We start from the raw sequence: 23,311 nt of genomic DNA on the forward strand, positions 1-23,311 counted from the left end.
GATTAAATGATAATTTTAGTATATTCATATATATGCATTTATTCATATATTCACAGGTATAAATAAGTATATCTTGAAATTAAATTATAGTTACATAAAATTCTTATAGATCAGCTGGAAAAATGAGTAAGTGATCTTTACTCATCTAATTGTAACCACTTAAACTCTCTTTTGACGTGATTTTTTTTTTATATTTTTTTTCCCGGTGATCAAGGCAAGTCAGTTTTGGTTTTGATGGTGCTCCTCAAATCTCTGTCACAGGTAAAAACTAAAACAACAGAGTTTTACCTGGAGCAAACACTGAACATTTAGAGAAGGGTAGTTTCATCACAACTAAAAGAAAATGCAATTATTTCATTTAATAAAGAGAAAATATGTGAAATTAGTTCATTTTCATAGATTAACTTTTTAAGGTATGACATGTGTTTAAAATATTCAATTTGCTTACTTAGAATTCATTTGAAAGTGTGAAATATACTTAAATGAAACTATTGTATGTTATATATATATATATATATATAATATATGTAACTTAAATATAAGACATACAACGACACATTGCCATTCTTTGCTGCAATCATCCTAGATGCCAAAGAATTTTAAAGTGAGCATTTTGCTGAATATAACACTGTAAAATGAAAGACATGCTTAATGTAGTAATTTTAATAGTGTACTTTGCTATATTCAGTTATGCCTCAATATGTGCTTGTGGTTATATGCACACTTCTGGAAGGGATTATAGAGTCAGAGCTGGGGTTATAGAGAGTTTTGAGCTGCTAAACATGAATGTTGAGAATCAAAACCATCCCCTACAAGAACTGTATGTGGTTTTGACCAATGAGCCATCTTTCAGCCCATTTAGTCTTATTAAAATAGCTTAATTTTACTCTTAGTCAAAATGTGGCATTTTATCTATATCTGTATAAATGATAGGTTGGTCATGTACAAACTGGTTTCTTTGCGTATTTGTCCGAGGAGTGTTCTTCCTTGACCTTGTATCAGTGAAATTACTTGGACAACAAACATCTAAACTAGTAGGATAGACACTAAGGTTATTTACTATAGAATGTAAAAGTTTAATTAATTAAATTTAATTACCCCCAAAATGTGCAAGAATGTCTTTAACTCCCTCATCTGTTGGAAATTCCCTAAATTTTAATCTTCTTGTAACATATTTACTTGTAATTTAGTTCACGCTCATTCACTAGCATATATTGAATATTGTATTGTTTTAATTTATTCCTTTTCTCTTGGCTTGAAAGCCATTTCCCTCTATCAGTACTTTATATGTAACTTATGGCCATATGATGCTCATCAAAAATAAAAATAAAAATTATTCATCAAAACATTATCCTGTGCCATGTATGGCTTGAGAAAACCCCAGCCTGTGTCCCCATTTCACACCTTGTATATTGGACTACTTTGATTAGTCCCACCTGCCCTGATTTCAACACCCATCTAGGTTTGGCTTTTGTTGGACATTCTATGTACAGGTTCAGTATATCTAGACTCCTTTACCCCAGCCTGCAATTACAATATTTAACATGGAGGTCTATCCAAAAACCTGCAATCTGTTGCAGATATAGCCTCCCGAGTCACTGGAACTTCATCTGCCTATGTCATCTTAAACCATCAGACCTTGCTTCAGACATACAGCCTACACACCATCCTTGTGTGAGGTAGTTTAGAATGTTGTATCAGACTCACAACCAACAAAAGAACTCCACATGCTCAGGTCTCATTGCAGAAACACAAACAAATGAAAATGAAAGGAAAACACAGTATATTTATTTCCAAATCTACCAGTCCTATACAAATATTCTCCAAAAAATTGTACTTAGGTTCAACTTAGCACACAGAACTTAAATGAACAATCATACATTTCATCAATAATGCATGGGGTTTAAAGGAGACATGAACAAAAATTTCAATGAACATAAAGAGTATAACAATAAAGTGGTGGCCAAGGAAATTTAAGATTGAATTAAATGATCCAGATTATTCAGGATAATTCTCAACTAGTATAAACTCAAATTGCTTTGTTAATGCCTATTTTTAGAGCCACTGATAAATGAAGCTCTTACTGATTATCAACGAAAATTCCATTGGAAGCTGACAGAGATCATTGCACAAAGCCACATCTGTTCAAAATACAGACAATGGCTAACCTTAGGGTCTTCCATCCAAATGGATATATTTACAACATAATCTGTTAGCATAAGCATATAAGTCAACAATATGATTCCTTAATGAGACCTCAGCAATGAGAACACCAGTTTGTATTCTATCATTGATGGAAAGAATCTCATAAGACCCAACTCCTAGATGAAGAGCTACAGGCAATTAACGATTGCTGAGAGTGGAAGAATCAATCTTCCCTGGGGTTGAACCCTTTACTTAACTATCCAAAACTAAGTCGTCAGTCCCAAAACATGCAAAACACATTCAATAAATGAACTTGTAGGTTTTAATTATATTGTGTGTACTTAAAGAAAGAGAGGCCATAGATTGAGAAGGAACAGTGGGGACACAGGAGGAGATACAAGGTAAATACATTACACATGTGTGAAATTGAAAACAAGGTTTAAATTTTTTATAAAATTATCCAAATGGTAAGAATGAAATAGGAAAGATTACACACCAGTGAAATTTGTGTTCTGTTGCTTTTGCCTCTGTTTCTTTTAATATTATATAAGTATATACATATATTTATAATATTTCATATATATGCATATATGTATGCATGCCTGTGTGATCATTTGCAGTCAGAAATCTAATTTCAGTGTTGACATGTCTTTGTCATATGTTAACAATGTTGTCCTTTTTACACATCTGCCTATAAAGGTAAATATATATACATTATGTGTATTGATAGAACTTTAATAATTCATATTTATGACATTGCATATCTGCATGTCTTAGCAATTTTATGTAGTCATCCATCTGGAAACAGAAATTTATACGTTATAGTTACAAATATACTGATTGTAATAAAAATTAATGTATTACTTGAATTACTTTTAAATCTATTTGAGACACAAGGAAGTAATGTGTATCACAATTTTTATTTTAATATATATGATTAACTATAACTGCAAAGATGTCTTCTCTTTCCTTCCTGCTATCCAAGTTTCCATTTGCCCAGGGTTTATGGCTCTTTGTTGATCAAGGATAGATAAACTTCAAAGTGATACACATAAAGAAAGCAAGACATGATAGTATACTTGAGCGACCCCAAAGATTCCACCAAGGAACTGATACAGCTTATAAACACCTTCAGCAACATAGCAGGATACAAGATCAACTCAAAAAAATCAGTAGCCCTCCTATATACAATGGACAAAGAAGCGGAGAAGGAAATCAGAGATACATCACCCTTTACTATAGCCACAAATGACATAAAATACCTTGGGGTAACACTAACCAAGCAAGTGAAGGACCTATATGACAAGAACTTTAAGTCCCTGAAAAAAGAAATTGAAGAAGATGTCAGAAAATGGAAAGATCTCCCATGCTCATGGATAGGCAGGACTAACATAGTAAAAATGGCAATCTTACCAAAAGCAATCTACAGATTCAATGCAATCCCCATCAAAATACCAACACAATTCTTCACAGACCTGGAAAGAATAATACTCAACTTCATATGGAAAAACAAAAAACCCAGGATAGCCAAAGGAATCCTGTACAATAACACAACTTCTGGAGGCATCACGATCCCTGACTTCAAGCTCTACTATAGAGCTACAGTAATACAAACAGCTTGGTACTGGCATAAAAACCGACATGTGGACCAATGAAATCGAATTGAAGACCCTGACATTAATCCACACACCTATGAACATATAATTTTTGACAAAGAAGCCAAAAGTGCACAATGGAAAAAAGAAAGCATCTTCAACAAATGGTGCTGGCAAAACTGGATATCAACATGTAGAAGGCTGCAAATAGATCCATATCTATCACCGTGCACAAAACTTAAGTCCAAGTGGATCAAGGACTTCAACATAAATCCAGCTACTCTGAACCTGCTAGAAGAGAAAGTAGGAAGTAGTCTTGAATGCATTGGCATAGGAGACCACTTCCTAAATAGAACACCAGTAGCACAGACTCTGAGAGAAACAATCAATCAATGGGACCTCTTGAAACTGAGAAGCTTTTGTAGAGCAAAGGATACGGTCAGCAAGGCAAAGCGACAGCCTACAGAATGGGAAAAGATCTTCACCAACCCCACATATGACGGAGGACTGATATCCAGAATATATAAGGAACTCAAGAAATTAGACATCAAAATGCCCAACAGTCCAATTAAGAAATGGGCTATAGAACTAAACAGAGAATTCTCAACAGAGGAAACTCAAGTGGCTAAAAGACATTTACGGAATTGCTCAACATCCCTAATCATCAGGGAAATGCAAATCAAAACAACACTGAGATAACATCTTACGCCTGTCAGAATGGCTAAGATCAAAAACACTGAAGACACCTTATGCTGGAGAGGATGTGGAGCTAGGGGAACTCTCCTCCACTGCTGGTGGGAATGCAAGCTTGTACAACCCCTTTGGAAATCAATATGGCGCTTTCTTAGAAAATTGGGAATCCATCTCCCCCAAGATCCAGCTATACCACTCTTGGGCATATACCCAAGGAATGCTCAACCACACCATAAGAGCACTTGTTCAGCTATGTTCATATCAGCATTGTTTGTAATAGCCAGAACAAGGAAAAAACCTAGATGCCCTTCAACTGAAGAATGGATAAACAAAATGTGGTACATATACACAATGGAATACTACTCAGCAGAGAAAAACAATGACATCATAAGGTTTGCAGACAAATGGATGGATCTAGAAAAAATCATCCTGAGTGAGGTAACCCAGACTCAGAAAGACAAACATGGTATGTACTCACTCATAGCAGGATACTAGACATGAAACAAGGATGACTTGTCTGCTACTCACATCACCAGGGAGGCCACCTGGAAAACAGGACCCCAAGAAAGACACAGGGATCTCCCAATGACAGAGAAATGGAAGGAGATCTACATGAACAGCCTGGACATGAGTGGGGGTAATGAAAGGCAAGGGTCGAGGGAAAGAGAGCTTGGGGAAGCGGGAGATCCCAGCTGGATCAACAACAGAGAGGGAGAACAAGGAATAGGAGACCATGGTAAATGAAGACCACATGAGAATAGGAAGAAGCAAAGTGCTAGAGATGCCCACAGAAATCCACAAAGATACACACACAACAGACTGCCGGCAATGGTCGAGAGACAGCCGGAACTGACCTACTCTGGTGATGGGATGGCCAAACACCCTAATTGTTGTGCTAGAAACCTCATCCAACTACTGAGGGATCTGGATGCAGAGATCCATGACTAGGCCCTGGGTGGAGCGATTAGCGAGTCCAATTAGCGAGAATGAGGAGGGTTTATACGAGCGAGAATTGTTGAGACCAAGGTTGGATAAAGCACAGGGACAAATAGCCAAATGAATGGAAACACATGAACTATGAACCAATGGCTGAGGGGTCCCCACTGGATCAGGCCCTCCGAATGGGTGAGACAGTTGATTGGCTTGATCTGTTTGGGAGGCATCCAGGCAGTGGGACCAGATCTTGTGCTCATTGCATGAGTTGGCTGTTTGAAACCTGGGGCCTATGCAGGATTGTTTGGCTCGGCCTGGGAGGAGGGGACTAGACCTACCTGGACTGAGTCTACCAGGTTGACCTCAGTCTATGGGGAAGGCTTTGCCCTGGAGGAGATGGGAATGGGGGGGGGTTTGGGGGGAAGGTGAGGGGGATGGGAGAGGGGAGAACAAGGGAATCCGTGGCTGATATGTAGAACTGAATTGTATTGCAAAATAAATTAAAATAAATAAAAAAAAAAGAGCAAAAAAATACAGAAAATGTAACAAGGAGAAAAAAAAAAAAGAAAGCAAGACAGACTGGAATCTGAGAAAAATATTTTGCCAAGCAGGGATTCAGAAATTCTTTTTGACCCATAGGTAGAATGCACTCCAGAGCTAAACTAAGAAATGTACTGCAAGGACTGTCATGTCCTGTGGGAATTAAGTATCAGAAAATGTTAAGCAAAGTCAGCAGCAATTCATACTATGACAGCAAGGTTTTGACTCTGAAAGCAAATTCTGTGTTAAGGTTCCACCTGTACACTTGTGCAGATAATCTGATGCATTGTATGAATTTACATTTATTTTATAAGTAGCTCTTTGAATATTGGAATTACATGGACAACAAACCTTTTAAACTGTACTGCAAACGAGCTATAAAATTTGTCGTTCTGAAGCTGTGCAGTGGTGGTGCACGCCTTTAATTCCAGCACTTGGGAGGCAGAGCCAGGTGTATCTCTGTGAATTTGAGGCAAGCCTGGGCTACAGAGTGAGTTTCAGGAAAGGCACAAAGCTACACAGAGAAACCCTGTCTCGAAAAACTAGGAAAAAAAATCTGTCATTCTGAAGATTACTGTGTATATGATTGTGTGTGTATGTGTAAATTATCAAAGTGAAATGTGTAGCATCATTTCAAATATATAAGCAACAGTGTCAGAAACAAAAATTAATACAGGGTATTTACTTTTTTTGTAAATTGTATTTAACTTATTCTGTTATAGTGAACCCAGGTCTCAGTTTAATTTTATTTTTATTTCTAGACTACAGTCTAAGTTTTCTGAGACATGTATATATGCAAGATTATAATAATGAATTATGAAAGTGGTGTCAATAACCTTAGTTTAGATATTTACTTTTATTGATAAACATAAATTATAAATTTATATAAAAATTATTTGAGTAAATGTGATTATGTTATGCAGCACCCAAAACAATGAAGATTGTAATTAATGTCTTAGTACACATATAGCTATGTAAATATATTTACATATTTATTACATACATTCCCAAGTATGCATATAACCATACTTGCATAGCATATAAGCAAACAAGTATATAAATATGTATATGCATGAACATATATGTACATATATGTATATAAAACAAATAATCTGTTTTGAATATTAGACATTGTATCTATGATATCTTCCATGCAAAAATATACTGCTGTTCAGATTATTTACATAAATAGGAATAGAATTTCCATACAACCAATATATAAATTACTATATCTTTTCAATAATTTTAGATTACTAATAATATTTAAAATGTAAATGTTATATAAATAGTTGCGATACTGATATTTTAGATAATGATAGGAAAATTAATCTGTATTTTTTGATTATCATATGTGAGTTTTGGGTCCTAACTATATAATACTATCCATGATATGGTTCAAAAAATTGCCAATATAGTTCTCAGATGTTGTGGAATATTATTTTAACTAGGCATACATGTTATGTTTGTTCATATTGTGGAATGATACTTTAACTGTGTGAAGGTGTGTTGTATTTGTTTATGCTGCATTTGTTTAACGATGTAAGGGTATGTTACATTTGTTCATACTGCATTTGTTTAATTATGAAAAGATGTGCTACACTTGTTTCACTTTGCCTGCCTAAGGCACCTGATTAATCTAACAAAAAGCTGAACAATCAACAGCTAGGCAGGAAAAAGGACAGGCAGGGCTGGTGACCAGAGAGAAAAATAGGAGGAGAAATCCAGGCTAGAAAATAAGGAGAGAACGAGAGAAGAAGAAGAGAATGAGTGAGATGCTCAGGGCCAAAAGCCAGTCACAAGGGGCAGTGAAATTTAGGTATATAGAAAGAAAGAAAAGTAAAAAGCCCCAAGGTTAAAAGTAGATTAAACAGGATAATTTAAATTGCAACAGCTAGCCAGAAATGAGCCTAAGCTAGGCTGAGCATTTAAAACTAAGAATAAGTTTCCTTGTCATGATTTGGAGCTAAGAGGGAAGATGTGTTATGCTGTGTGTGTGTGTGTGTGTGTGTGTGTGAGTGAATATTAAGATTAAAAACAAGTGGATGAAACATTACTTTTCAAAATTATTAGTATTTTTATCATTACATATGGAAAGCTTTCAGTTTATTTCATTGAAAAACCAAAACACTTCTTTTAATATTCAAATATACTTATTAATGTCAACTTTGCTGACGTGATCATTGAAAGCACTTATTCATTTTGCTATCTGTTCTGAAATGAGAAATTTAATGAAATAGAATTATTCTTACTTCCTAAGCAGACATTGGCAAAACAATTCCCAACTCAGTATCATATAGTTCTAAAGTTAATATTAATTTCATTGACAATTTTCTACATGTAAATAATAATAAATCAACACCTGTTTATTCCAGATGTGTGCACCTATGTCTGAGTACACATTCTAGAATATGAAGCAGCAAGGATACCTTATGCCAAGTACTGCTTTTATATCATCATGACACACTATATAAATGTTAAATTCTGTTCTCACTGTCCTATGTTTGAAGTTCATATAAAAGTAATTGAAATATGTTAGCTTATATCAATATATCAACATAACACATATGCCAGAATACATACACTTCTATATTAACACATGTGGTTTTTATTGCTTTATATGTACTGCTTTTTACTTTTTTGAGTGTTTTCAAATGAAAATATAATTACATCATATTTCCCTCTCCCTTTCTTCCCACGAATATTTCCTATGTTCTTTCTTTGCTTCCTTTCAAATTCACTGTCTTTCCTTCTCCAATTGCTACATACATAATTACAAAAAAAACTGTTACCACACCTTTCTCAGTCCTTTGAGAGTTCATATATATATATATATATATATATATATATATATATATATATATATGTCAGAACTAACCAACTGGTGTTGAAAAGCTTTTTGTTGGTTGTTTATTTTTACTGTTTACTCTGGCTCTTTTGGGGGTCCCGCCACCCAGCTCACAAATGAATATACAAAGAGACTTATTTCTTATAACTGCATGGTCTTGGCTTGGCCTATTTCTAGCTAGCTTTCTATAACTTAAATTATCTCATTTACCTTTTGCATCTGAGCCTTTCCTTTTCTTAACTCTGTAATCTTACATTCACTCTTACTCTGTGGCTGGATGCCTGGCCCCTCCTTTCCTTGCTCCTTGGTCTCTCTTGTTTTTCTTTTCCTTTTTTTTTTTAAACTGGACTTCAAAAACTCTAGACCATTCAGGTCTTTATTAGACCAGTCAGATGTTTTAGACAAGCAAAGTAACACAGCTTCACAGAGTCATGCAAATGCAACATAAAAGAACACAGCACATTTTTGCATGATTAAAACAAATGTTCCACAGCATAAACAAATGTAACTCATCTAAAAATAATTATTCCACAGCAAAAGCTAACTAAGAGTCTCATCCATTTGAAAGACTAATTCTTCTTTTCTCAACCTCTCAGTTATCTGCAGTTCTTTATTTAGTTATGGTGTCCTATATTTAGTTACTTTCATTTTCATATTAACATATCATTGGTTTTATACTTGTTTGGGTCTTGTTTAGGAAGGCATGTTGTTAAGGCAGTTTGTGCTAAACTTCTATGTCATTTTCAGTAGATTAAATCTCACAACAGATTTCCTGATCCTCTCTTTCTTACAATCAGTTCATTCCCTTTTCAGTGATAATTCAGTTTCATGTGAAAGAGTTTTGTGGTAGACATATCCATTGGAGCTGTGAACCACATAATCAGTATCCTGAACTTTGATTTATTGCTGTATTCTGCAAATATGTCTATTACAAAGATAAGCCTCTTTGATGAAGAGTCAGATTTAAACTTATTTGTGGGTACAATGATAAGTATTTGGAACATAGTTAAGAATCCTATTGTCTTAGTAACCTGTGGTATGAGGTTTCCTTTAACACCCATAACTAGCCCTGGGAAGTATGATAGGTTACCATTACAAAGGATATGTAATTACTTTTAAAAAGTTTAAACTTCATTCAAAGGAAGAATGAGTTTATTAAGACTGTCTTAGTCACTGCTTTGTTGTTGTAGGGAGACAGTATTTGCACAGAAACTATTATAAAGGAAAGAATTAATTTGAAGCTTGCCTACAGTTTCAGAGGTTTAGTTCATTATCCTCATGACATGCAGCCAGACATTGTAGCTGAGAGTTCTACAACTAGATGTGAAGGCAGCAGGAAGAAGGTGGACTGGCTTGGGCTTTTGAAACCTCAAAGCTCACCCCCAGTAACATAACTCCTCCAACAAGACCACACCTACCCCAACAATGCCATAACTCTTAACCCCCTCAAGTAGTGCCACTCCCTGTATTCAAATACATGACCCTATTGGTGGGAGTAGCATTCTTATTCAAACCACCACAAGGACTTACTTAAAGGAGAACCTTTAGGACATTTATAGTTTAAAGAACCAGGTCTATTTTCAATTATATTATAAGATGTTTACTATTGTAGATTGTTCACATTGGTATAGAATACAGGTTTTATCAGTGATGGATACTGAACAATAATGAAACTTTATTAAAAACTTATTCAGAACACTGATATGGAGATCCATAAAATAGGCCCACCTCCAAAAATGAAAAAAATCTTGCATGAAATAGATTAAATGAATTAAGTTTTTCATTTTCACTTACATCGGATTTAATGATTTTCTTGTTTTTCACTTTATAAAGAAAAACAGGTATGCATTAAAGTCTAGTGTACAATAACAAAGATACATGAAGCTAAAAACTATGATTTTTTAAATGTTTTCTAATATTTAGTAAAAGAACACTGTTTGAAAGGATCAATAGTCATGGCAGTTTTTGTAATGATCTTAAAGACGAAATAGCAAAATCTCAACAGCAACAAAACACACATACAAGAATGTATACACACGAGAGAGAGAGAGAGAGAGAGAGAGAGAGAGAGAGAGAGAGAGAGAGGAGAGACGCTATCTAACGAATATCAATGAATAAAATCTAACAAGTTGAGGAATCACATTCCTGCAAAGCAATTGTCTTTGTTCTTACTTAGGAAAGTATCTCTTTGGATGTATGTAGTAAGTGATGCTAAATCCCATTATTTATTTTTAAAATGTGTCCTACTTTTAGAAATACTGTGAATATAATTGATTTCCATTTTTCATTCTTTGTAAACATATACTTTTAACTTTACAGTGACTCTTAATTATGGATGTCTATTTTTATTTATATGTATGCTAACAAACAAACAAACAAAAAATCATGATGTGCATTATTCTTTTAATGTAGCCTAAGTCTTGGCAAGAAAAGTTCTAAAGAAAAATTAATACTCAATCTCCAAGAAAATGCGGTGATTGTTTTCTTTTTATAAATATAATTTTACCATCATTTAGTCATAAAAGTACCTCTGGAAGGATCATACAAAAGAACAGATGAAAACATTCTATAAATTCTAGAGAAATCTAGACTGTATATGTGAATTTAAATAAAATAAATAAATAAAATTTAGGTAAGCAACTCAGAGTCAAGATCCTACAGTATTATTATTTCAGTATAAATTTCATTGATTTTGAGTTAAAAGTCAATTTGGGGTTTTTCTTTCACTAAATTTATGACAAACATGTTAATGATAAAGTTATAAACCTTTTAACTTAGTCTTTCAATACAATAAAGATTTATAAAGCATTACTTTTACCTTTATAATTGGCTATATTTTGTATTTTCCAAATATTTAATCCGTCTCAATTCCACCTTCCTATTCGGATGCTTCATGAGCTGCTTTAGATCCTAATGATAGACTTGAATACATGTTGAGATGCTAATTAAAATGTCCATTGTTTCCAATACAAGTGACAACTTGAAAGTTTCTCTTAAAGTTATAGGACTGCCAGATCTATTTTATATTGTATGAAGTTGATGGTAAGAAAACAAAAGCACTAATCATGAGAAAGAAGAGAGTTACTTTGAAAAATGAAGATATGACCAGGGACTTTGTTATCACTACAATATGTGACACCTATACAACATTATTATTTTCTGTACCACATAATGCTTTTCAAAATGTCTGAATTACACAAGAAAATGAAGAGAGCCGAGGAATGTATAAACTCAGAACAGTTCATTCATTTCAGCATAAAAGCATCAGCCATAAGTTATGGAAAATACTATGCTTCGTTGAGAGACTGCTTTCAAGCCTTGCTACCTAAATTGGATACCTGAAACCCACACAGTGGAGAGGTTGAATGAACTCTCACAACTTGTATTCTGATCTCCACACACCTGATGTGTATGTAATTCACTAAACCTCTACAACACAAAATAAATAATAAATAAAAATAATATTTTTAAGAGAAAGGTAGAGGGGATCTAAAATCTGCTTTGTTACGGTAAGTAGAAAACAGATAGGAATTGCAATTTGATTTTGTAAATCTTGACACAGTGAAGGAGGTTTAGAGATCAGCTTTACTATATTATATATTGTCGCACACTATGTCATAAACAATGAACAAGTCTGTGTCTTTACATTATGTCAGAATTTATTGAATGAAACAATAAATGCTTAAGTAATGGTGATATTAACGGCAGCATATTGGCAAATGTTCTTGCTTTTCTTGACAACACTAACCATGTTAATACAGGTCCATTATTCAAATCTTGATTATTAATATTAATTCTCAAAAATGCATTAAACATCACATGTTAAATATTTTTATCTGTCTATATTTTTGTATATCTGTATATAAATATGCATATATCTATGCTATATGATATATCTCGGTGTATATATATATATATATATATATATATATATATATATATATTCTTGCAATATATATGTAAAGGATTAAAAAGGAAAATATTTTCAAAGAGGCTTGTTAAGCCAACGTTGTGGAATTAGCAGGGATTTAAGACTCTATTGGAGCCTTACTAGGCTTGAAAAGGTGATGTTATTGTTAGTATGTTGACTGTGGGTCACAGATTTGTGAGTGGAGCTTTAGAGTTTTGTATAGCTGCAGAGATAAAAACAACTGTTGAAACAAGAGGAAGCGAATGGGTCTAGACAAAGGAATAGGCACATGGATGAATTTCATATTTAATAGGTGAACGGGAAGATGGGCATTTGAAAATTGAATAGTCCATGTCAACACCAGGGACCCATATGCCATAAGAGTTCTGTCCTTGTCAGTCTACACACACATATTTGCTGATCAGATGATGTATTGGTCAATGCCATCACCATTACAATGTTAATTGTCCACATTTCGGGGGTCTAGGTGAGTGAGTTACTCCCTCTCCTTGGTCTGATGTGTAGGATAACTTCTTAGTCCTCTTTATTTGTTTGTTTGTTTGATTTTCATATTCACAGATGCTCCTACAGTAGAAATTCACCCCATATTTAAAGGGTGGCACTCCTTCTACTCCCAAGAGTAAGTCATTGATCAGCCTATGCTTTGTGGGTGGCTTTGGATGTTGTCTGGTGTCTACCTATGTGCAGATTTAACCTTATACCTTTTTTTTTTTTTTTTTTTTTTTTTTTTTTTTTTTTTTTGGTTTTTCGAGACAGGGTTTCTCTGTGAAGCTTTGCGCCTTTCCTGGAATTCGCTTTGGAGACCAGGTTGGCCTCGAACTCACAGAGATTCACCTGGCTCTGCCTCCCGAGTGCTGGGATTAAAGGCGTGCGCCACCACCGCCCGGCTAACCTTATATCTTAAAGTGAATTCAAAAGCTATTTGTGAAATTGGATGCATTTGGAAAAGGCAAAGTCTGAAAAACGATTGTTTCATATAATAAGAAATAACTTATAGTAGTTCACAAAGTATTAAGAGCACAAAACTACAGAGCAGAGCCTACCCTATAAAACTCAGAACCACCTCCAGACCAAACTACAGTATGATTTTTATCAGATGTTGCTGTGACTATGCCACCTGCCTTCCCCCTAATGATATGATTTATACTTTCTCACTTTTACAAATAACTCTTAAATAAAGTAGACTCGAATAATTTCATGTAGATTGTTTTATTTTGAAGTTCAATTGTAACATAACTCTGAATGGATAGAGAGGTGAAAGGAAAGATCATCTTTTGTTTGATTCTTGTTTCCTCAACTGCAGTTTTATCCCTCAAAATGTGCTACTGAAACTTGTAAAAGTATTTTACACGTCTCTGTATCCATTTTCAGTTCCTCACAATGAATTCATTAAGTTCTCATTGGAATTTACATTTTGTGTGTGTGTGTGTGTGTGTGTGTGTGTGTGTGTGTGTGTGTGTGTGTGTGTGTTTATAGTATTGAGTAAACTCGCTTCCATCCATGCACTGGGTTCTAGAGGATGGACTTAAGAATAAGCTTGTTAATTTCTCTGACTTGCAGTTGTTGTCTTAACTTGTCTTGGAGAGACACGAACAAATGCCTACTCATCCCAGAAAGGACACTATGAAAGACCCAAACAACTACTCCTCCAAAGGGCAGCATGGGGTACCAGTGAGCATATTCAGCTTGTTTACTGAGAAAAGTGAAGTGCTTACAGGATGGTGGGTGTCCCCCAAAAAGCTAAATCACCATAAAGTCCCACCCATAATAAATGATGTCCACATAGAAGCTGCATCATGAAATCTCCCTTTTAGTTAACCTTCCATTATCTATATATTCTAACTTTAAGTATTAACATTAGTAGCTGAATTAGGTTACAGAAAGAGATACATACTGTGTGAGTGCTGTATGATTCTACACTGGCTCAGTCTACTGTGAAGTGTCAGTATCTTTATAAAAAATTCAAATAATATATGTCAACCTTTTATTATAATGAATTTGGACATAAAATATTTTTCCTAGAAAGTATTCATATTATGCTTTTCAATTACAAAAAAATAGTTCTAAATCTTGGTTTATCTTAAACAAATGATATATAAATTGCAGCCTGGGAGGAGGGGACTGGACCTGCCTGGACTGCGTCTACCAGGTTGATCTCAGTCTGAGGGGGAGGCTTTGCCCTGGAGGAGGTGGGAATGGGGGGTGGGCTTGGGGGAAGGTGAGGAGGGCCGGAGGGGGGAGAACAAGGGAATCCGTGGCTGATATGTAGAACTGAATTGAACTGCAAAATAAAAAAAAAAAAACAATGATAGTAATATTAAGAACATTTTATCAGAATAAAGGAAATAAAAGTTTCACATAATTCACTTTACACTAATTCTTACCAAGAACCCAAATAAGCAAGATACGGCAAAGGATCATTGTTCTATGAGTAAGCAGGATGTGCTATTTATACTTATACTAAGGCTTCAAATAGTTTCATCAGCTGGCACATACAGCACTTGGAAGAAGAGGGCTAGATGCCATGCCTATGAAAGCAAAAAAAAAAAAAAATCAGATATTGTCAAAATAGAGAAAGGCTATTTTGTCAAATCAAAGAATGCTGTTAAAAGAGAAACACAAGCTTGCACCACAGGGTTAATAGTTAAAAGAAGAGAATGAGCGACTGCAAACAAAAATTAAGTAGCAAAGCAACATTTGGTTTTTCAGTGTGCTCAGAATCTTGTATTCATGAGCAACCCATTAGCAATGAAATAGCAATAAATTCTGATAACAGAAGACAGTATGAGCACCTATAGCACCTATTCTATTCACTTCCATGATTGAATGTGTTCTTGTTCCATTAAATGTGTGATATTTTGTTTGTGTTTCTGAAAAATAAAGTTTGTCTAGAGATCAGACACTAGCCACTAGCCACTAGCCACTAACAATAGAAACTGGGCAGTGGTGGCTCACATCTTTAATCCCAGCACTTGGGAGGCTCATGCCTTTAATCCCATATACGCTTGTAGTTATCATTCAAATTCATGGTCTCTTTTTTCATTAACTAGTCTCTCTCACACACACATACACACAAACACACACACACACACACACACACACACACACACACACACACACACACACATACACACACACACACATGCAATGCTGACCATTCAGTTTTGGTTTTCCAATCGGTGTGCTAGTCCCTGGGGAAGATTATTTTGGTCTCTCAGCATTTCTTAGGTGCCTGTAGTTCTTTGTGTAAGGTTAGCTCCTCCCTGGATATCTGCCACACATATTAGCATGTCTATTGTCATTATCTTTTTTCAGTTCGTCTTGGGAAGTCATGTTGGTGAGTGCATGGGTGTAGATGCTGACATTCCTGGGAGAAACAATCTTAAACAAACATTCTATTCCTCCAGCTCTTACAACACTCCTCCAAAATTCCACAATAATCCCTCAGCCTTAGTTGTGGGATTTTCTTTATAGTTGTGTTTCATAAGTGTAAATTATAAGTGTTCCTAAGAGGGTCGTGGGAACAGAAAAATCTCGGGGAAATTCCTTAAATAGGGCCAACATTCTATTCTAGCTTTAGGTCATGTACATTACAAAAATAGAGCATTTCCATGTTCTTAAAGATAATTTTTTTCCTTAATAAGGTGATTTCAACTCCAAGATGGTTTAAGATCTGTAAAAATAGGTTGAAAATGAATAGTCTTTGATCTTCCCGTATTAAGTGTAATGGAAGCTGTTTTATATTTTTATTGAAAGTATTATTTTTCAGGTTTTGAATATTTAGTTCAGAATATTTAGTTCCCAGTGCAGAAGCAGGGAACCAGCAGAATGGAAACGTGTTATCTTTGACCCTTGAAGAGAAGGAGAACTAAAAGTACCTCAGATCATTATTTGAGATTCTGATTCTCATGGGAAAGCAGAACATACCCTTGCATGGGCATGAGGCAGACGAGATCCCAGAAGGCCTCTTTGCTCCAGATAACTTTCAGGTGCTCCTAGAGTGCCAAATCAGCTCTGGAGAGGAGGTCCTGCGGAAGCACTTTGAGACCACAGCGGTGAACATGTTATTCTGCTCCAAAGTGCAGCAGAGATGGATGCTGGAGATCTGTGAGAGCTGCATTTGGGAGGAGTCGCTCAGGGAAGTGAGAGACTAGCGTTTCTTTTCCATCATCACAGATGATGTGGGGGACATAGCAAGAGAAGAGCACTTGCCCATGCTGGTGAGGTTTGTCGATGAAGCTCATAACCTGAGAGAAGAGTTTGTGGGCTTCCTGCCCTATGGAGCTGATGCAGAAATTTTGGCTGTGAAATTTCACACTGCAATAACTCAGAAATGTGGATTGAATATGGAGTATTGTCGTGGTCAGGCTTACATTGTGTCCAGGGGATTTTCTTCCAAAATGAAAGTTGTCGCTTCAAGACTTTTAGAAAAATACCCCCAGGCTATCTACATGCTCTGCTCTTCCTGTGCCTTAAATTCGTGGTTGGCGAGGTCTGTTGCTGTGATAGGGGTATCCGTGGCTTTAGGAATGATTGAGGAAGTCTGTTCTTTTTTTCCACCGGTCACCACAGCTGCTTTTAGAATTTGACAATGTGATGTCTGTTCTTTTTCAGAACAGTGAAGAGCGGGGTAAAGAGCTGAAGGAAATTTGCCATTCCCAGTGGACAGGCAGACATGACGCCTTAGTGGATCTCCTACAAGCTCTTGTTTTATGTTTGGATGGTATAAATAGCGACACAAATATTAGGTAGAATAATTGTATAGCTGGAAGATCATTTGTACTCTGTAGTGCAGTAGCAGATTTTGATTTCATTGTTACCACTGCTGTTCTTAAAAATGTGTTATCTTTTACAAGGGCCTTTGGGAAGAACCTCCAGGGACAAACTTCTGATATCTACTTTGCAGCCAGAAGCTTGACTGCAGTACTGCATTCACTTAACGAAGTGATGGAAAGTATTGAAGTCTATCGTGAGTTTTGGTTTGAGGAAGCCACAAATTTTAGGAACCAAACTTGACATTCAAATGAAACTCCCAGGGAAATTCCGGGGGGCCCAGCAAGGTAACCTGGAACCTTAGCTAACCTCGGAGAATTACTATAAAGACACTCTCAGTGTTTCAACAGTGGAGCACATTATTCAGGAACTTAAAGACTGTGGCTTAGAATAAGTTTTGGTTTTACTCAAAAAAAAAAAAAAAAGAAAAAAGAAAAAAAAACACACACAAAAAAAGAAAAACCAAAAAAAGCAAAAACCAAACCAAAAAAAAAAAAAAAAAAGAAGAAGAAGAAAGAAAGGAAGGAAGGAAGGAAGGAAAAAAGCTGCTGAGGCCAGGCATCTGTCAGGGGTGTGTTGGTTTTCCAGTGCTCTTACTCTGGGAGGAAAAGTCAGGAAACACAACAGAATCCACTTACAAGAGTTTTATTAAGATAAGGGAGAGGGACAGATGTGCACAGGCCTGTGGAAAGACACGTGAGTGAACGGGGACTGGGGATCATGGGATCATGGCACCGGCTTATAAGGGCTGGGCCGCGCCTGCGCACACAGGCCCGTGTGGCTATTCTACATATTCTACACACACACACACACACACACACACACACACACACACACACACACACACACACACACACACACACACACACACACACACACACATCACGTGGTTGCGTTGTGCCCTTTATGCAACCGCGTAAAGCCACGGTCCTGGGTCACCGAGACATTTGACCCGGAAATGACTAGGCGGAAGTGACTAGGTCCCGCTGACCATGCGTGACCACGCCCAACTGTGGGGGTGTGTTGTGACTTCATATCAGGGTGTCCCTGAATAGAGGCCTAGTATAGAGACCATTGAGTGAAGCTGTGAAGTTGAAGCCTGGATTGCCTTGGAGAACCCAAGATGTTAGAGATGCCAGAGTTGTGGGATATACCTGCCTAGGAGAGCTGGAACCAGCCCAAGAGGAAGAAGTGTGTTGCAGTCACAAAGCTGAACAGAGTTAGAGATCTAAAGAGCATTTTGACATCAGACACGAAGATGCAGGGTTTGGAGTTGGCCCAGCTGCGTATATGTTAGCAATAGTTAATTTTTTTAACAAGGAAGTGATGTGTGAGTTCTATAATTTACACATTTTTTTTTGATCATTTGAGTTTTTTCTCATTAAAAGAAAAATACCAACCTGGACTGGAGAGATGGTTCAGCAGTTAAAAATCACTTGCTGTTCCTGCAGTGGACCTTGGTTCAGATCCCAGCACCCACATCACAACCATCTTTAACTCCATTCCAAGGAATATGATGCCCTCTTCTGGGCTTCTTGGTCACTGCACACACATTATGCACATAAATACATGCAGATAAAGACTCATACACACAAAAAACTAGACATGAAACAAGGATGACTTGTCTGCTACTCACATCACCAGGGAGGCTACCTGGAAAACAGGACCCCAAGAAAGACACAGGGATCACCCAATGACAGAGAAATGGAATGAGATTTACATGAACAGCCTGGACATGAGTGGGGGTAATGAAAGGCGAGGGTTGAGGGAAAGAGAGCTTGGGGGAGCGGGAGATCCCAGCTGGATCAACAACAGAGAGGGAGAACAAGGAATAGGAGACCATGGTAAATAAAGACCACATGAGAATAGGAAGAAGCAAAGTGCTAGAGAGGCCCACAGAAATCCACAAAGATACCCACACAACAGACTGCTGGCAGAGGTCGAGAGACAGCCTGAACTGACCTACTCTGGTGATGGGATGGCCAAACACCCTAATTGTTGTGCTAGAAACCTCATCCAACTACTGAGGGATCTGGATGCAGAGATCCATGACTAGGCCCTGGGTGGAGCGATTAGCGAGTCCAATTAGCGAGAATGAGGAGGGTTTATACGAGCGAGAATTGTTGAGACCAAGGTTGGATAAAGCACAGGGACAAATAGCCAAATGAATGGAAACACATGAACTATGAACCAAAAAATAAAATTAAATAAATCTTTAATTTTTAAAGAAAAATTAGCAACAGTAAAGTACACAGATCTTAACTATATACAAATCTAAACATTTGAGAATTTTTGGAAAATATAAACACCACTTTTTTAATATCATCTCTTAAATAAAAATATAAAACATTTTTGTGACTTAAAAAAAAGACATATTCTCTGAACAGCACCTCAAAGCTCTGAATGCCTATCTCTGGTATCCTCAGTGATGGGGCAGCTCAAATTCAACACCTCAGAAGAGCTCCATGCTGAAATGCACAGAAGTGACCTACCCAATCCTGACATGCTCTCAGCCGAGCTTCACTGTTGGAGAATCAAGTGGAAACACAGAGGGAAAGATATTGACCTCCCATCCACCATTTATGAAGCCCTCCATCTTCCTGACATCAAGTTTTTTTTTTCCCAATGTCTGTGCCTTGCTGAAGGTCCTATGTATTCTCCCTGTGATGAAAGTTGAGAATGAGCGCTATGAAAATGGATGAAAGCATCGCAAGGCATATTTGCGGAACACTTTGACAGACCAGAGGTCAAGTAATTTGGCTTTGCTTAACATAAATTTTGATGTAAAATGTGATCTGGATTTAATGGTGGACACATACATCAAACTCTATACAAATAAACCAGAGCTTCCTACAAATAATTCAGAAACCATTTAAAATATTGAAAAGATTTTAAAAATGGCTGTTGTCTTATGTTAGCTGATTGGAAGAAAAGCCCTATGGTATAGTAGGCCAATTAAAAACTGTGTACCCTGCGGATAGGCCTCCAGTTGAATGCATCATTAGCTGTTGGTAATCCACATAGTTAGATAACCCTCCTTTGAACTCTCATGCTTTCAGTATCTGTCTGTTCTTGCAGAAGTTGGCATTGGGAGTGCCAAAATGCCTCTCCTCCCTGCTAGTGGCACTCTGGAATTGCTTTAGTTAAAGTCATTTTAGATATAACTTTATCATTGTGGATCCAGTTGTCAGCTGTTGAATTATCAGGTCTTTGAAAAATGAATTTTACTAGAGATACATTTTATAATGTGTTACGATGAAGTATATCATTGACTTTTGATTTGTAGGAGTTTTAGGTATTTAAAATTTATGGTAGCAGCACTTGAAAGGGAGAAGCATGAGGATCACAAGATATAGGCCAACCTGGGCTACACAGTGAGACTCTGTCTCAAAAAAACAAGGGCAGGGGTATAACTTAGTGGAGGACTTGCCCAGCATGTGCAAGCTCATGCCTCAGTACTGCAAGAGCAACAAAGCAACAAAATTCACCTGTGATGAACAGTCACGGGAATTGCAGAAGTTTATGAGCTCAGCAAGCATGTTTCAGTGTAGTTCTGTCAGAATGGAAGGACCTCAAAGGAACAAGTGAATGGCAGAGCCAGGCCCTGTTTCTCCCCATTTGGTTGTTGCTGTTTACATTCCCTTGTTGAGCCCACACTTTCATAAGTTTTCTCACAGGTAAATTCACTTCTGCCTCACAGTGAAGACACAGACAAAGGCCATCCATACAGGCAACTACTGGCTTGTCTGTTTTCTTCTGTCTTTTTACATGAGTATGTCTGTCTACTGCCTCTTCTTGATTTGTAAGCAAAACCTACAAAAATAAATGTTTTGTGGATTATCTAAATAATACAGAAAATATTGAGGTTCTTTTTGGTGAATAAAATCAATTTTGTACAGTTTATTTCAATCTAAATAAAATGTGAATTTTGTTTAAAAAAGTATTATTTTTCAGCTTTTGAATATTTAGTTTAAAAAATGCAGGGAGGAATAATAGTGGCCAATATGTATGTGTAGCTTTAGCTTTTTAAAATTTGGTTTTTAAATTAAAATATAATCGCATTACCATCGCCTTCCTTCTAAAACTTTCCATAACTCATATTCCTTCTCAAATTCTTAACATTTCCTTGATTATTATATATACACACACATAAATATATAAATAAAACATTCAAAGCAATGGTTTGAAGAAAATACCTGCAAAAATAAAGCATCTGAAGGTGTTGATCCAATTCATTGGATTGTGATTTAGGTAAAAAGAAGTCTAAAAACAAGAAAAAAAAAAAGAAAAGGTAAAGGTTTGGGGGAATTATTTGAAACAACAGGGCAATCTAGTGCAGAGAATAAGTGTCAATGTAATATACTGTCACACTATTTCACACACCCAAACACATACCCCTGCCAAGGTTCAGGAACAATCTGAAGAGGTAGCAGAGAGATTATTTTTTTAAAAAAAGAGCTTGGGGAGGACCAGATCAAAACAGTATCTTCTAGACATGACAGGATCACTGCATTAATGCACTTGAAACAGCTGTACTGTCTCCATGAAATACACACTAGATTAAGCCAGAAAACACTCTGTCATGGCAGCAAGAGGATATCATAACTCTTCACCCCCAGTCCTCCATGAAGAGCTATTGAGAGTTGACGGGATAGGGATAGTTGACTTTTAAGGGTTTGATTCCTAGTAACTAGACCATGCTCCAATAGATGGCCTAACACTCCTGAGTACATGGGCAGTACAAATTGGATTCAGTGGTTTATTAAAACAAAGCCAGGATATAGTGAGATTGTCCAGTGGTAACAAGTGTGCAATGATCTTCCAGAAGACCTGGATGTAGTTGCAAGCACCAATATCTGGTGGTTGACAATTACCTATAATTGAAGTTTCAAGGGAAACAATGCCTTCTTGCCACTTCATTCACTGAAGTCACATGGTGCACCTATACACACACACACACACACACACACACACACACACACACACACACACACACACACTAAATAAACAAATAAATCAGAGAGTACTTTGTAGAAAGAGAATAAAGAAGAAAAGGGCAGGGGAGAGGCTTCAATGGCCAAGAGCACTTTTTGCTTTTGCAAAGGACTTGAGTTTTGTTCCCAGCACTGGTAGATAGCAGCCATCTATAACTCTACTTCCAGATGATTTGATAATGTCTTTGACATCCATAGGTACCAGGTAAATATATATTGTACTTATATATTCAGGTAAAACACTCATAAAATAAAATGAAATATGTGTAATAGTTTTGTTATTTAAAAAGGGTATGAAGTTACAGGGGGTGGGAACTTATAGACTGGATTTGGGAGGAGTTAGAGAAAGGGGGAGGAGTGAATATGATCAAACTACTTTTGTGAAACTAACGAAGAATTAGTAAAATACTGTATTTTTAAAATAATCAATCTGCCTGTCTGTTTCCATTTACTCTAAATATAAGAATGTGAACAAAGAATTATAGATCCTTCAGGAAATGTTAACCAAAATTGAATATACATGCTATCTTCCTGTCTAGGGTTACACATCAGTATGTCTACACTCAAACAATGGTGTACATTTAAGTAAGCAATAGTGACTCTAATTGAGACTTTCCCTTGTGCTACAAATGGCCCTCTCCTTTGTTTATTCATATCTTTTTTTGTATTGTAGATGACAAACAAAATTCTTCCTGTCTGTTCTTCTGTTTGGTTTCTTGGAAAAATTTTCCTTGATATCCATTAGTGCAATAAATCCCTTGTGTTGAGATGTGTCTCTCAGTCAGACTAGCTTTATATCTGGCCCTCTTCATCAAAAACACTCAGTGTAAGCCGGGTGGTGGTGGCGCACACCTTTAATCCC

General features: G+C 36.4%; 1 pseudogene; it reads left to right on the forward strand.

The window, feature by feature from the left end:
• The first annotated feature begins 14,278 nt into the window (after positions 1-14,278).
• Positions 14,279-20,331, forward strand: LOC128113929 (52 kDa repressor of the inhibitor of the protein kinase-like; annotated as a pseudogene).
• The last annotated feature ends 2,980 nt before the right edge of the window (positions 20,332-23,311 follow it).

This window comes from Peromyscus californicus, unplaced genomic scaffold (genome assembly GCF_007827085.1).
Source record: "Peromyscus californicus insignis strain IS unplaced genomic scaffold, ASM782708v3 Scaffold_19__1_contigs__length_69161282, whole genome shotgun sequence".
Classification (NCBI taxonomy): Eukaryota; Metazoa; Chordata; class Mammalia; order Rodentia; family Cricetidae; genus Peromyscus; species Peromyscus californicus.